This window comes from Heterodontus francisci, chromosome 12 (assembly GCF_036365525.1).
Source record: "Heterodontus francisci isolate sHetFra1 chromosome 12, sHetFra1.hap1, whole genome shotgun sequence".
NCBI lineage: Eukaryota > Metazoa > Chordata > Chondrichthyes > Heterodontiformes > Heterodontidae > Heterodontus > Heterodontus francisci.
The window spans coordinates 27,431,713-27,446,905 of record NC_090382.1 but is presented as its reverse complement, the minus strand read 5'-3'; positions in this window follow the sequence as shown (position 1 = coordinate 27,446,905).

Genomic DNA, 15,193 nt, shown 5'->3' with positions numbered 1-15,193 from the left:
GGAAGTTGTGTGTGGAATCACAGGAGATAGGGGAAGCATTAAATGAATATTTTTCGTCAGTATTTACAGTAGAGAAAGAAAATGTTGTCGAGGAGAATACTGACATACAGACTACTAGGCTAGATGGGATTGAGGTTCACAAGGAGGAGCTGTTAGCAATTTTGGAAAGTGTGAATAGATAAGTCCCCTGGGCCAGATGGGATTTATCCTAGGATTCTCTGGGAAGCCAGGGAGGAGATTGCAGAGCCTTTGTCCTTGATCTTTCTGTCGTCATTGTCGACAGGAATAGTGCCGGAAGACTGGAGGATAGCAAATGTCGTCCCCTTGTTCAAGAAGGGGAGTAGAGACAGCCCTGGTAATTATATACCTGTGAGCCTTACTTCGGTTGTGGGTAAAATGTTGGAAAAGGTTATAAGAGATAGGATTTATAATCATCTTGAAAAGAATAAGTTCATTAGCGATAGTCAGCACGGTTTTGTGAAGGGTAGGTGGTGCCTCGCAAACCTTATTGAGTTTTTTGAGAAGGTGACCAAACAGGTGGATGAGGGTTAAGCCGTGGATGTGGTGTATATGGATTTCAGTAAGGCGTTTGATAAGGTTCCCCACGGTAGGCTATTGCAGAAAATACGGAAGTATGGGATTGAAGGTGATTTAGTGCTTTGGATCAGAAATTGGCTCGCTGAAAGAAGACAGAGGGTGGTGGTTGATGGCAAATGTTCATCCTGGAGTTTAGTTACTAGTGGTGTACCGCAAGGATCTGTTTTGGGGCCACTGCTGTTTGTCATTTTTATAAATGACCTGGATGAGGGTGTAGAAGGGTGGGTTAGTAAATTTGCGGATGACACGAAGGTCGGTGGAGTTGTGGATAGTGCCGAAGGATGTTGTAGGTTACAGAGGGACATAGATAGGCTGCAGTGCTGGGCTGAGAGATGGCAAATGGAGTTTAATGTGGAAAAGTGTGAGGTGATTCACTTTGGAAGGAGTAACAGGAATGCAGAGTACTGGGCTAATGGGAAGATTCTTGGCAGTGTAGATGAGCAGAGAGATCTTGGTGTCCAGGTACATAAATCCCTGAAAGTTGCCACCCAGGTTAATAGGGCTGTTAAGAAGGCATATGGTGTGTTAGCTTTTATTAGTAGGGGGATCGGGTTTCGGAGCCACGGGGTCATGCTGCAGCTGTACAAAACTCTGGTGCGGCCGCACCTGGAGTATTGCGTGCAGTTCTGGTCACCGCATTATAGGAAGGATGTGGAAGCTTTGGAAAGGGTGCAGAGGAGATTTACTAGGATGTTGCCTGGTATGGAGGGAAGGTCTTACGAGGAAAGGCTGAGGGACTTGAGGTTGTTTTCGTTAGAGAGAAGGAGGAGGAGAGGTGACTTAATAGAGACATATAAGATAATCAGAGGGTTAGATAGGGTGGATAGTGAGAGTCTTTTTCCTCGGATGGTGATGGCAAACACGAGGGGACATAGCTTTAAGTTGAGGGGTGATAGATATCGGACAGATGTCAGAGGTAGTTTCTTTACTCAGAGAGTAGTAGGGGCGTGGAACGCCATTCCTGCAACAGTAGTAGACTCGCCAACTTTAAGGGCATTTAAGTGGTCATTGGATAGACATATGGATGAAAATGGAGTAGTTTAGGTCAGATGTTTTCACAGGTCGGTGCAACATCGAGGGCCGAAGGGCCTGTACTGCGCTGTAATGTTCTAATAGTAATGTTCTATGTTTATGATGATTTGTGTTGGGGTTTATTTGTGATGATGTGTATTGTGGAGGTATATTTATGGTGATTCGTGATTGATATTTATGATGACTCGTGTTGGAGTATATTTATGTTGACTTGTGTTGGAGTATATTTACGATGATTCATGTCGGGGTATCTTTATGATGGTCTGTGTTGTCGGGGTACCTTTATGATGATTCATGTTGAGCTATATTTATGATGACTCGAGTTGGAATATATTTATGATGATGTGTATTCTGGCGGTATATTTACAGTGATTTGTGCTTAGGTATATTTATAGCCACTCCAGGCGCTGCTTCACAAACCACTGACCACCTCCAGGCGCGTATCCATTGTCTCTCGAGATAAGGAGGCCCAAAAGAATATTTATAATAACACATGTTGGAGTATATTTATGCTGACAAAGTACATTTGCGATGATTCATGTTGAGCTATATTTATGATGATTTTTGTTGAGGTATATTTATGATGATTCGTGTTGGGGTATGTTGTAAAGATTCATGTTGAGGTATATTGATGCACATTCCATTGCCATGTGGCAGCCCAGACTGTAAATATTGTCCGACTATCCAACCGTGGGAGGTGATAAAATTTATTTCTCCACTGACACACATGTCATCCAGCTGTTTTGGGGATAACTCATACAATCAAAAGCAGCAATCTAAGATATTTTCTCCTCTCCCTAGCTCGGGGTAACATGGTCAAGTGTTGCTTCCTTGCTGGTGCCTTAACTGAGATGAATTAACAGCACAGTCCCAGGATTGAAACTGGGACATTACTGTTCTGGATGACTCACTCTGTACCCTTAGCATCTGCGCCACTGGACAAGCAGCCTGTGATTCCTATTATCAAACCACAGGGAACAGAGACACTGGGTACAAGAAAGGATTTGGCATTAAGAGCTCAAACTGGCGATATTTTTAATATGTATCTGCATTTATTCTGCAGAAGGTAGAAGATTGATATCAACTCAAGGAGAAAATACAAAATTTAGTACTCAAATCTGCTGTACAAACCCAGAACCAAGATGGAGAAAAAGGTAAGTCTGCAGTTGCTGTGATATTGATGTTTTGTTTCTGAGGGAACAGTGTTACAGTCAAATTAATACATGCAAAGAGACTGAGCATTACAATGTAATGACAGTGCAGGATTAGAAATGGCCACTAATCCTGTTAAAGTTTGGTCCCTCTGCTTCCTACTGCACTTTTAACATCCAAAGATCTTTGTCCTCCCATCCCCCCGGTAGATTATTCCAAGTATTTCTCTTTGGCTGAGGGTCGGTGTGACAGGTGATTTCAACTGCCATGTAATAAGGGCCTATTAGTGCTGGTTTGTAACGTGCGCCATTTTGAGGCAGGGGACTCATTAACTTGCTGTGGCGAGCTGTGGGCACCGTGCAGGCAGCTACGCTTGTTGATTCTAAGAAGCTGGGAGATTTGGCTGATTCCCGTGCGAAGCCAGCCAGCAAATTGAGACGGGAAGTGGGTGGACAACTGAGGTGGGGGTGAGAGTGACAGGACTTTCCTGCTCTCCAGCCCCCATCAAAAAAAAACTGAAAGTTCCTTGGGCAATTTTTTGAGTAGCCTCTAGTGGCTTCTTTAAGGACCACTGAAGCCCACTTAATGCCTGGTACAGCTGGACAGATTGTTTATGGTGTGTGTTTTGTCTATTAAGTGTAGCTGTGGCTCAGTTAGTAGCACTCTTGCCTCTGATTCAGAAGGAGGCCACGGGTTCCAGATCCACTTCAGAGAACTGAGGACATAATCCAGGCTGAGACTCCCGTGCAGTACTGAGGGAGTGCTGCACTGTTGGAGATGGGGGCCTGAATTTTACTGGCCCCCTGACGTGGGGGGTCATGGCGGGGGTACTCAGAAAATCGTTCCGGGAGAGGCCCGCCATGGGCCTCGACACCAGGAATGCCCCGCCCCATTTTACTGGCGGTGGTGAGGTCTCGGGGTGGCTGCCCATAATTAATATATTTAAATAAATGCTAATTAAAGAATAATTATGTACTTCATCGTGACCCATGCCGATATTCCGTCCATTTGCATGACACTGGTGGGGAGTGGGGAAGAGTGAAATTTTCAGGTCGGGGAGGTGGGGGTGAGCGGGGAAAACTCCTACTATTGGCTAAGGGGTTGGCGGCAAGGGGTTAAAGGGCAAAGGTAACAAAGCTTGGGGGAAAACTGCGTGATGGGAAGAATTTTTTTTGTGTGGAAAAGGAAATGAGCTGGATTTTAAAGCCCCTCTGCTTTTGGAAACGGTGGCGGGGGTGCAATGAAGATTGGTACGGTGGAGGCACGCCACTGACCCTGATGGTGACAGGCCCCGTGCCGATCTCGGTGGCGGCGGCGAAGCCTCATGGAGGCCGCCCCGCCACTCAGCGATGGGACCCCCATTTCAATATGTAAACTAATTTACATACTTGATTTAATAAGGGTCTCGTCGCCTCCTTAATTGCTGCACTGATCTTCATTTGGGCGGCCGCCAATGCTATGCCTTCGAATTCCCCTTTACTGAACCGTGACGCAACCCCTGTGGGGAGGGGAGAGGAGGATTTATTTCTCTGTGCAAGAGAGGGGGAGCAGTGTGACACCAATGCGGATTGGTCTGGGTCGGGGGGGTGTGGTGGCTGGGGGTTGATGGGAAGGGGTAAAGGGCAAAGTTTCCGAACTTTGTGGGAGGGAAGGTCAAATTCTGAATAATCGAATTCTGCGGGGGGGAAAAGGGCACAAATGTTTGGAAATGCCATTGGGAGGGGAGGGGGAGAATGCATTCAATTCTATTTTGAGATTTAACTTACCGGTCCCTCTAATTTTTAAATGTCCATTGAGTAAGCCCTTTAAAAATGGCACCGGTACCTGCGCAGTAGTGCCAGACGCCATTGCCGGGGTGGAGCTCCCACCACCTCTACATCATCAGGGGCGGATGTTCTGCCTACTCCATGTAAACGAGCCCCCGCGAGAAATATCGTGGTGGCTCAGCAGCGCACAACTCGCACGTGCACCGCGCCTTTTCTCGGCGGCGAGCTTTCAAAATTCAGGCTGGGGTCTTTTGGATGAGAGATTAAACTGAGGTGCTGTCTGCCCTCTCAGGTGGATATAAAATATCCCATGTCACTCTCCAAGAACAGCAGGGTAGTGCTCCCTGGTGTAAACACCAATATTTATCCCTCAACCAACATCACAAGAAAAAAGTATCTAGTTGATTAGCACATTGCTGGTTGTGGGACATGCGGTGGAGAGACTGGCTACTGCGTTTTGTACATTACAACAATGACCATGCTTCAAAAGTCGTTCGTTGGCTGTAAAGCAGTCTGGGATATCCTGAGGTTGTGAAAGATGCTATATAAATGTAAGTCTTTCTTGAAACTGAAAATTGCAATAGGGGTCAGAGTAGGACTAAGCATACTTGGGACCTGTGCACCAGGTGTCAGTCTGCCATAGGTTTAAATGTTCTTCAATATAGGATGAAGGGAGTGGGGAAGAATGTAACAAGGAATGTTCTGCAGTAGCGTCCTGTCTCAGTTCTCAGGGTAGAGGTGTGAGAAGCCCAGCTGAAACGCTGAGCTATAAGCTAATCCCTCAAATCTCTGGCTGTAAGGCACTGAGGCAGCACTCCTTCTCCTGCTGTTTCCTCTCCTTCTCCAGGTTTTCCTTGTCTGATGATGACTGATTGAAAGTTTTGGGCAAAAGATGCAGGGGGAATATGAGGAAGCACTTTTTTACACAGTGGGTGGTAATGACCTGGAACTCGCTGCCCACAAGGGTGGTTGAAGCGGAGATGATCAATGACTTCAAGAGGAAGTTGGATGACCACCTTAGAGAAATAGACTTGCAGGGCTAAGGGGATCAAGCTGAGGAGTGGGACTGACTGCACAGCTCTGTGGAGAGCCAGCATGGGCTCAATGGGCCGAATGGCCTTCGATGTCAGTAAATGACTCTATGACTATGACTCTATGATGCTCTTCTTCCTCCAAGTGCAGGCTCCTCTGCAATGTAATGAGCAGCAGACCACTGCGATGCTTATCATTCCTATCTGGGCACAGTGCAGGAAGTCCTCTCAGACCTGACCAATGTTCCCTTTAAGCTGTGCAGGTGTACAGCCGCAGAGCAATCAGGAACAAACAGACCATGCGCAAGCAACGTTCCCTTTTAGGTGCATGGGTCCACAACCACGCGGCGATCTTAAAAGCATCAAGCAGTCAACAAGCAGGCCATGAAGCATGAATTTTGTGATGTCGCTCTGAGCTTCGATTGAAGCACTGAGACTTTGGGTAGCGTCTGCGTGTGCTGCAGTGGAAACTCAGTATTCAGCCATCACACAATGCATCATGGTCAGGTTTGCTAGTGCAGACATGGAGTTGACCACCATTTCCACAATGAAAAGGATAGGCTACAAATTCTGCGCGATGCCCTCTGTCCACTGTCACATTGGAGCCAGACTCCTCCATGCTCCTTGACAGTGACAGAAGGCTGTTTGGCAGGCCTGTTAATTGCACCAAGCATTTCGATCGTCATCAGTCTTTTCCTGTATGCTGCTCTATCCAAGTCCTCATCTGTGTCTGCTGCAGTGGAACATGCGACCTCACCCTCCGGTGAGCTTGTACACGAGCCATCCTTCAGCTTGGCCTATCTGCAGTTCACTCGTGCCCAGTGACTCACCATGTGCTGATCCCAACCCGATATTAGCCTCTAAGCCACATGCAGTACCAGTATCTGATCTGGTAGCTGGATTTATGAGATTAACTGACCGTGTTTCCTCATCAGTGGTGTGGGCTTCCTCTTTCTCTTCTTCCTGGCTATGTTGAGGATGGGCAAGTGGCAGATCTTGGGTATCTGAAAGAATAAAAGCATAAGGAGCAGGTTGGGGTGAGAAATCAGGAGGTCCATGGTCTCAGCAGCTGCAGCTTTCAATTTATGTCAGATGTCAGGCTCAGGGAATTGAGAAGGGACAAAAGGCTGCAACTCACCATTATCCTCGATGTTCTTGGTGACACGGATACCACAGGCTCTGTTGCTGCTGGACCCATGATGCAGAGCACCATCTCCTCCATCGGGATGAGTGAATATAGTCGTGGTGTCTCCCAGTTGGTCCCCTGTTGCTGCCTCCCTGTTATGGAAGCCCTGTTTCTGCAAGTGGGAGAATAGAATGTCAGTAATTATGTGGCACTGTGTTGGGTGAATTGCCTGCCCTGCTGTGGTCCATGGAGGCCATGAGCGGTAAGTGTGAGACTGACATTATTGGAAGGTGTGTGAGGGTGAGGTACAGTAGGCTGAGTTCTGAGTGCTATTGAGTGCTGCTGGGAGAGTGATGTGTGTGTGGTGCATTGGGCAGCATGACAGGCTGGTGGATTGGTGGATATGAGATGTGAGGAATGAGATGCATTCGCTGACCTTAACCATGTGTGTGAGGCCATTAAATTTCTTTTTGCACTGCTGCCAGGTCCTTAGGGTGATATCCGGACATTGACCTCCCTGGCCACCTGCATCCCTTCTGAGAAAATGCCTTGAGGGCCTCAGGTCCCATCGAGGAAACATGGCCTCTATCCTTCTATCCACCACTGTCACTCATGCCTTCACAGCAGCATCGATGAATCTGGGAGCCCTCTCCCTGGGCCTGGTACTCCATTTCCTGTCACCTTGAATGTTTCTGTTTCAGTTGTTTTCAGACTTGAATGTTCCAGTGTAGCTTCACTTTAAGAGAGACAGTCTGCCTTTAAGAGCTGGAGACTAGCTGGAACACGTGCTAGCCTCTTAGGTTCCCTGTTGTGTGTGCAGCCAACCAGCAGTGCAGGTCACACTTGGTTGCATGCAGAAATCATGGTAATAAGGGGGAAGCACAAAGTTTGCGTGCTCCTCACCTCCAATGGAATCAATGTGGACAGGTCTCAAATTATCCCCTGACCAACTAATGATGCAGACAAATATTTAGCCCAGGGAGTTAGAGATGGAGGGGAGGCTGAAAGAGATAAAGGGAATTAGAGAGGGAGGGGAAGCAGAAAAAGGACATAAAGAGAGACAGAGAAGGTCAGAAAGAGAGAGAATAAGGCAATGAAAACAACATGATAGTGAGACAGATAAATAAAATATATGAAATAAGAGGCAGCAACAGTACAAATGAGAGAAAGAATCATGAAGAGAAGGTGACAATAAAAGAGGATGAGATAAAGTGAGGAGACATAGCAGAAAGTAGAGATGTGAAGGGAAAAGGAGAAACAGAAATATAAAGATATATTACTATGGTATAATTAGAGAAAAAAAAGGATGAAAGGAAAGAATTAATAAGGAAAAGAAAAGGCCAAAAGGAATGAAGAGTGAGTGAATGATTGTGTGTAATGATGCAGGGTGATTTAGTGATCTGAAGGTTTGTCTGTCTGCCAGCTATTTTATGACCAGGTCTGGCTTAGTGACACTTGTGCAATTATTTCTATCCCATGCAATAGTGCAACAGGTACATGGGAATACCATCCCCTCCAGGTTCCCAGACAAGTCATGCACGATCCTAACTTGGGCATGTATCGCCATTCCCTGATTGCCACTGAGTCATAATTCTGGAACTTCCTACCTAACAGCACGGTGGGAGTAGCTTCACCACTCAATCCACCACTCGGTTGTCGCTTTTCTTCTGGCGGCCATCACAAGAGGCAGGAAACAGGTTTTAAGCTGGCTGGGAACTGGATTTGGAAGATTGCTTTTGAATCATTTGAAAGCCAAACTCAATGCGGCCACTTCATATAAAACACCCAGGTCAATCTCCATTTGTGTTTTTCCTTCCTGAAGTTAGGAAGAAGGATGGGTTATAAGTCCACTCATCATCAGTCCATGGCTCCTGAGGGCTCAAGCTAGTGAGTCAGTCCAGCTTTTGGTCACCACTTCTCATCTCCCCCTTTCTGGTTCAGCGTCTGGTTCCTTATAACAATTTGGGAAGCATATTAGAACACTTCATGATGTAGGCACTCAAAAGAGCTACGCCATTGTATTGTTTGTAAACAAATTGAAGAAAGTTTGTCAGTTTTCCATGTGACAGCTGACCCTTAAAGGTCTCTCTGATTGTACTTTTAACCAGCCTGTGTACTTTATTTTTCCTCTCAGAATGAAGCATCTTCACCACAGAAGCAGAGTGTCAAGAATCGCTCGAAATCCACCGATGAGATTCTGCTAGCCAAGAAGGTCCGGCTGTGTGAAACCTGTCGCAGTTCATTGACAGCCTCTCTCTGTATAAGTTCAGGCAAAGCCCAGTGCTTTTCATTGGGAAATTCATATTTGGTTCATTAAATACTGTGGTCGAAAAGAGCCAAACTAAAGTTATTTTCTCAACAATTCCTTCCCCTCCTTTCCTGAGGTTGCTGACTCTCGCTGGGATAGTGTTCTACATGTGTCAACACTAGCTGGTACCTCACCCAAACAACCATATTTCACATGTGAACATTGGCAGGAGGCAGTCTGACTGCAGAAGGAATCGCATACCATCATCAATCTGGCCTCATTACATACCTATGCCCACATATACTTTCCAAAGGGGATGGGTGGAGGTCAACAGATACACCAGCTGTGAGTTCGCAGCTATAGCTCAAAGTCACCAGACACATTGGCTGTGGGTTCCCATCATGGATCCAGGCTGTGAAGGCTAATACCTCCAAAAAACTATTTTTATTTATATAAAGAGCAACACTGCTCATGTCAAATATTATCATTTTACTTCACTTTTTTCCTACATATTTTCATAAAAAACACTTTTATTCCAACACTATAAAGCATTAATGAATGCAACCTGGTACTGTGGATCATGGAGATCTGTGCCAGAAACACTGACAAATGGAGAGTATTTCAGAGCTGTCATCTCATCTGGGTGCATTGTGGCACTGTCAGGGAGGAAGGTCTATAAAATTCCCATGCTTCTGATTGATTTCAGCTAATTATATGCAAACAATAGCTTGATTAAAATGGGATGCAAACAGAGAAATGAGTCAACATTTACTTTAAATGCATTGCATTTTGGATTCTAAGTGGTAGCAGCACCCTGAAACATTTGGAATGGATTTGGACACCTTAGCCTTTGCCGTGTCTGGGCATAAGGCCTCCGTCAATATATAAAACCATGGATAGGTTTCTCCCAAATCTGGAGTTAGAAGTCCTGGCAGATGAAACTTTAATACCCAGGCACTGGGGAGGAAAACATGAGCCTTTGATCTTTCTGTCACACGAACACATTTCTCATCGAGAATGCTGATCTAACTTTTATCTGTGGTGATCAAGGAATAATTGTTTTCTTTTCACGTGATAGGCTTTTCACACACCTCAGATATCCTTGCCTGGCAGACAAGAGCTGGAGAGATTAAAGGTAATTCATGATTGAGCCCTCTGCTGTTTGTTTGCTGTTCTGATTGATACCATCATAAAACTACATAGAATTTACAGCACAGAAACAGGCCATTTGGTCAATATCAGTGTCTGTGCCCCATATGAGCCTCCCCTCACCTTTTTCATCTAATCCAATCAGCATAACCTTCTCATGAGCTCACCGCTATTCATGCATTAGTGTGTCATAAGCATCCTAGAATTATAGAACCATGTAGCATAGAAGAAAGCCATTTGGCCCATCGTGTCCATGGCAGCTCTTTGAAAGAGCTATTCAATTAGTCCCACTCCCCTGCTTTTCTTCCATAGCCCTGCACGGACTGTCGTTAACAAGCATGGGAATTCCAATGTGATCTGCACCCTCGCAACTTTCCAGATCAATTCAAAATAGAAGCAGATAATGAGGAGCAACAAAATCAGATCCAGAATTAATTCAATCCTTTAAGCAACTGGGCAAATGGACAGAAAATGCAGTTCAATGGAGGTTTCTTTGTTGTTTTGCTTATTCATTGTGAGGCTATCTGCATCGCCGGCGAGGCCAGCATTTTATTGTCCATCCTGAGAGGTGGGGGTGGGCCCTCTTCTTGAACCACTGCAAGCTAAATGTTGAAGGAGCTCCAACAGTACTGTTGGGTAGGGAGTCCCAGGATTTGTTCCTGCAGTGATAAAGGAACAGCACTGTCCAAGTCAGGATGCTGTGCAACTTGGAGGGAATCTTCTTGATGAAGGGTGTAAAATAATGAGGGAAGATTTTCATAGCTTTATTGATTTCCCACCATAACTTTGGCAGAAAGTTTGGAGTTATGGTGCGAGTGGTCATTTCTCCAGTGTTTGCATTGATTTCCCATCAAATGTAGAGCAGGAGATCAGGAAATTCATGATACATGGGATTAAGAAACTATAACAGAGAGAAAATGTTCAGCGGAACAGTAGAACAGCATATTGATCAGGAAGGAGATCTGGGGATTACAGTGGGCACATTTACAAGATCATCAGAACAGGGCTTGGCTGACATGCAAAAACAGTAAAGGAAGTATTGGATTGTATTGCTGCTGTGTAAGATATTGACTATCGCATCATAGGAAGACATTATTATCAAAGAGTGAGGACTGAAGGGACAAGTAAGATGAATACAGATCTCAGGAAGTTTGAGTCCTGAGGAAAGATGAAGGAACTTAGTCTTGTTTTCTGAGGAAAGATGGAAACTTTAAGGTGACTTCAATGAAATTTGCAATTTTATGAGCCAAATTGATAAAATTGATCTAGGCAAATTGTGCAGCTGGTTTAGGTACCAGGAAATCCTGCTATTAAAAAAAACACAGGAACTTTAGCAGTAAGTAAGAAAGTCAGGTGGGACATTTTCACCCAAGGAAAAATAGAACTGGATAAGGATACGAAGGAATGGTTGAAGCAAGCAGGATAAATGAGTACAAGTGACAATTAGATTGATTTCTGGTAACAGAAAGGAATGAGAGGGCAGGTAGACAGGGTTGAGAGGTGTAAAAGGGACAGACATGTTGGGCCTCTTTCTAAATCTCACGTCACTAAAAGCTAGCAGGCAAGTGCAGCAAGCAATTAGGAAAGCAAATGGTATGTTGGCCTTCATCGCAAGGGGTTTGAGTACAGCACTAAAGACATCTTGCTTAAATCGTAAGGCATTGGTGAGACTGCACCTAGAGTATTGTGTACAGTTTTGGTCTCCTCATTTAAGAAATGATATACTTGCCATAGAGGGACTGCAGCGACGGTTCACCAGACTAATCCCTGGGATGGTGGGATTGTCTTATGAGGAGAGATTGAGGAAACTGGGCCTGTATTCTCTAGAGTTTCGAAGAATGAGAGGTGATCTCATTAAAACTTACAAAATGCTTACAGGGCAGGACAGGTTGGATGTAGATAGGATGTTTCCCCCGACTGCTGAGTCTGGAACCAGGGGACATAGTCTCAGAATAAGGCACAGGCCATTGAAATGATGAGGAATTTCTTCATTCAGAGGGTGGTGAATCTTTGGAATTCTCTACCCCCGAGGGCTGTGGAGCTCAATCATTGAACATGTTCAAGACAGAAATCCATAGATAATCTGGATACTAATGACATCAAGGGATATGGGGATAGCGCAGGAAAGTGGTGTTGAGGTAGATGATCATCCATGATCTAATTGAATGGTGGAGTAGGCTCAATGGGCTGAATGGTCTACTCCTGCTCCTATGTTCCTATGTCCTTACATGTAAGCATGCATATGCAGAGCTCCACTTCATGTGGCTGGACAGTAGTGCAATAACTGGGAGTATAACTCAGCACTGTGAACTCCACAGATGCCAGTCTGAAATAACTATAGCCCCGAATACATGCTTTTTAATGTCCAATATATATAGATAGAAATAATCCATCCATTGTTCATACCTCTTGTCTTCTGATTTCATCACTAATATGTTACAAGAAATGTACAATTACCTCAACACTCCCATACATCCTCTTTACAGGTAATTGAAAACTACAAAAAATGTAATTTCCCACTATCACTGTGTTGGAGAAAATATATAATTCCTGCGATGAATAACATTTTTTTCTCTCTTCTTTATTCATTCATACATTGTGGGGATCATTAGCAAGGCCAGCATTTATTGCCCATCCCTAATTGCCCTTGAGAATGTGGTGGTGAGCTGCCTTCTTGAACTGCTGCAGTCATTTGGTGCTGTTAGGGAGGGAGTTCCAGGATTTTGACTCAGCGACAGCGAAAGAACAGGGATATAGTTCCAAGTCAGGATCTTGTATGACTTGGAGGAGTACTTGCCAGTGGTGGTGTTCCCATGTACTTGCTGCCCATGTTCTTTTATGTAGTAGAGGGTCATGAGTTTTGGAAGTGCTACTGAGGGAACCTTAGCGAGGTGTTGCAGTGCATCTTGTAGATGGTACATACTGCTGCCACTGTGTGCCAGAGTCAGTGAATGTTTAAGGTGGTGGATGGGTGTTGATCAAGAGCACTGCTTTTAACTGGATAGTCTTGAGCTTCGTGACTGTTATAGAATCATAGAATCGTTACAGCACAGAAGAAGGCCATTTAACCCATCATGCCCGTGCTGCCTCTCCTAAGGAGCAGTTCTCATACTGCCACTCCTCCACCCCCTCCCCACATCCCTGCGTGTTCCTCCTTTTCAGATATTTAGAAAAGGTAGAAAAATTTACAGCACAGAAGGAGGCCTCCCTGCCCATTGTATCTACACCAGTCGAGAAACAATCCATTTATCCTAATCCCATTTTCCAGCACTTGGTCAGTATCCTTGGAGGTTACGGGACTTCAGGTGCACTCATCCAGGAAAGTTCCTGACTTATACCATGTAGATGATGCACAGGTTTTGGGGAAGTAGAAGGCGAGTCACGTACTGCAGAATACCCAGCCTCTGACATGTTCTTGTAGCCACAATATTTATAAGGCTGGACCAGTAAAGTTTCCAGTCAGCGGTGACCCTCAGGATCATTGTTACTTCCTCAATGTGAAAAATAATACAGGAAAAACAAACAATTGATCTAAGTTATAATACATCTCAACCCAAAGAAGCATCTAAACCCCATTCTGCGGCACTCAAATCCCTCACATTAACAAGTCCAAAGTTCATTAAGAGAAAAGTTTTTTTTCGGAATATGGCAGATCATTAACCAAGTTTATAAATTGAAAGAAAGAGTTGCATTTATATAGCACCAGTCATGACCTCAGGGTCCATAATCTTGCGAATGTCATTGAAGTCTCCATCGTTCCTCAGAAAACAAGGCCAAGTTTCTTATTAAGTCAAATAATTTTAGGCGTATGCCTAAATGCCCTCTAGTGGATTCGGAGCGTATTGTTTAAAGTTACAAGTAAATTTAAGTATGTTAATGGTAGCATCATATGGCAGATGCTGGAGGCTGAATCAAATAAATTGTAAAAAAAACAATGCTGGCACTACAGTTGGTTTTAAATTGCAGGGCCACAACCCCTGATATTGCGGATGGAAGAATCTGCTGAAGTCTGAAGTGGGGTTCAAGTGGGACTCAGCGGTACCAGTGCTACCAACTGAGCCAAGCTAACACCTAAATAAGAAGCGAGGAGGACTCAACTACAATCCTCTGTATTTGGATTAGATTGCTGTGTCTCATGGTGTACTGCTTTTGGTTCTTTGCAGGAAGCTTGCGAGACTACTGAAAGTGAACAACTCCTTTCCGCCACAGAAGATGAAGAAACATCAGTTGAGAAGGTTCAGAATTGAATTAAGGACCTCATTATCGCTGATTCCAATTACATCAAGTACTCGTTCTTTCGCTGACTGAGGATCCAGGCAATTGTATGGCATAACATGTAGCTCAGTCACCAGTCAGTAAGCAGCAGGAGATCCAGCTCCTAGCAACCCAAGATTTTCTTGTCGCAACATACCTCTAACTGTGTGCATCAATAAACATGGTCATTATCAATTGTCTTGTCAATGTTGAAAGCAATGCTTCGATCAGCCTGTTCAGTTGATAGGTAACCGCATACATATATTGAAGATGTGTTTTAATGGGTGACACAGAGGCCTAAATTTTATGCCCCCACCCACCAACGCCACCCACACCCCCCCCCCCCCCACCCCACATGAGTGGGCTGGAGGCAGGGGTCTAAAATTGAGTGGGCAGCAAGGGGTGCCATTCCCTTCGCCTTCTCGCCCCTGCTGCAATGTTTACAATGGGTGGTGGCAAGAAACATCCTGCCCACCCCAGGCCAATTAAGGCCCTTAAGTGGCCAATTAACTGCCACTTAAGGGCCTCCTCCCGTCACCCCTGGTATATTGCCAGCAGCAGGCGGGCAGCTCAGGGCCCCCAGGAAGCCACCCAGTAAAACCTGGCGGCCTCCTTGTGGGCTGGAGGAGAGGGGGCCTCCTGATCGGACACCCTGTGCCCCATGAAGGGGTCCCCCAGTGCCCAACTTCTCCCACTGAATTACATTCCCTCCCCTCCCCCCCAACCAACCCCTTTTGCCTCATCGGGGCATGGTCAATTGTCCCGGCGAGGCCCCACAAGCTTACCTTTTTTCTGGGGCTAGCATCGCTCTTGCTCCTCTCCCTGACTGCAGTTCCAG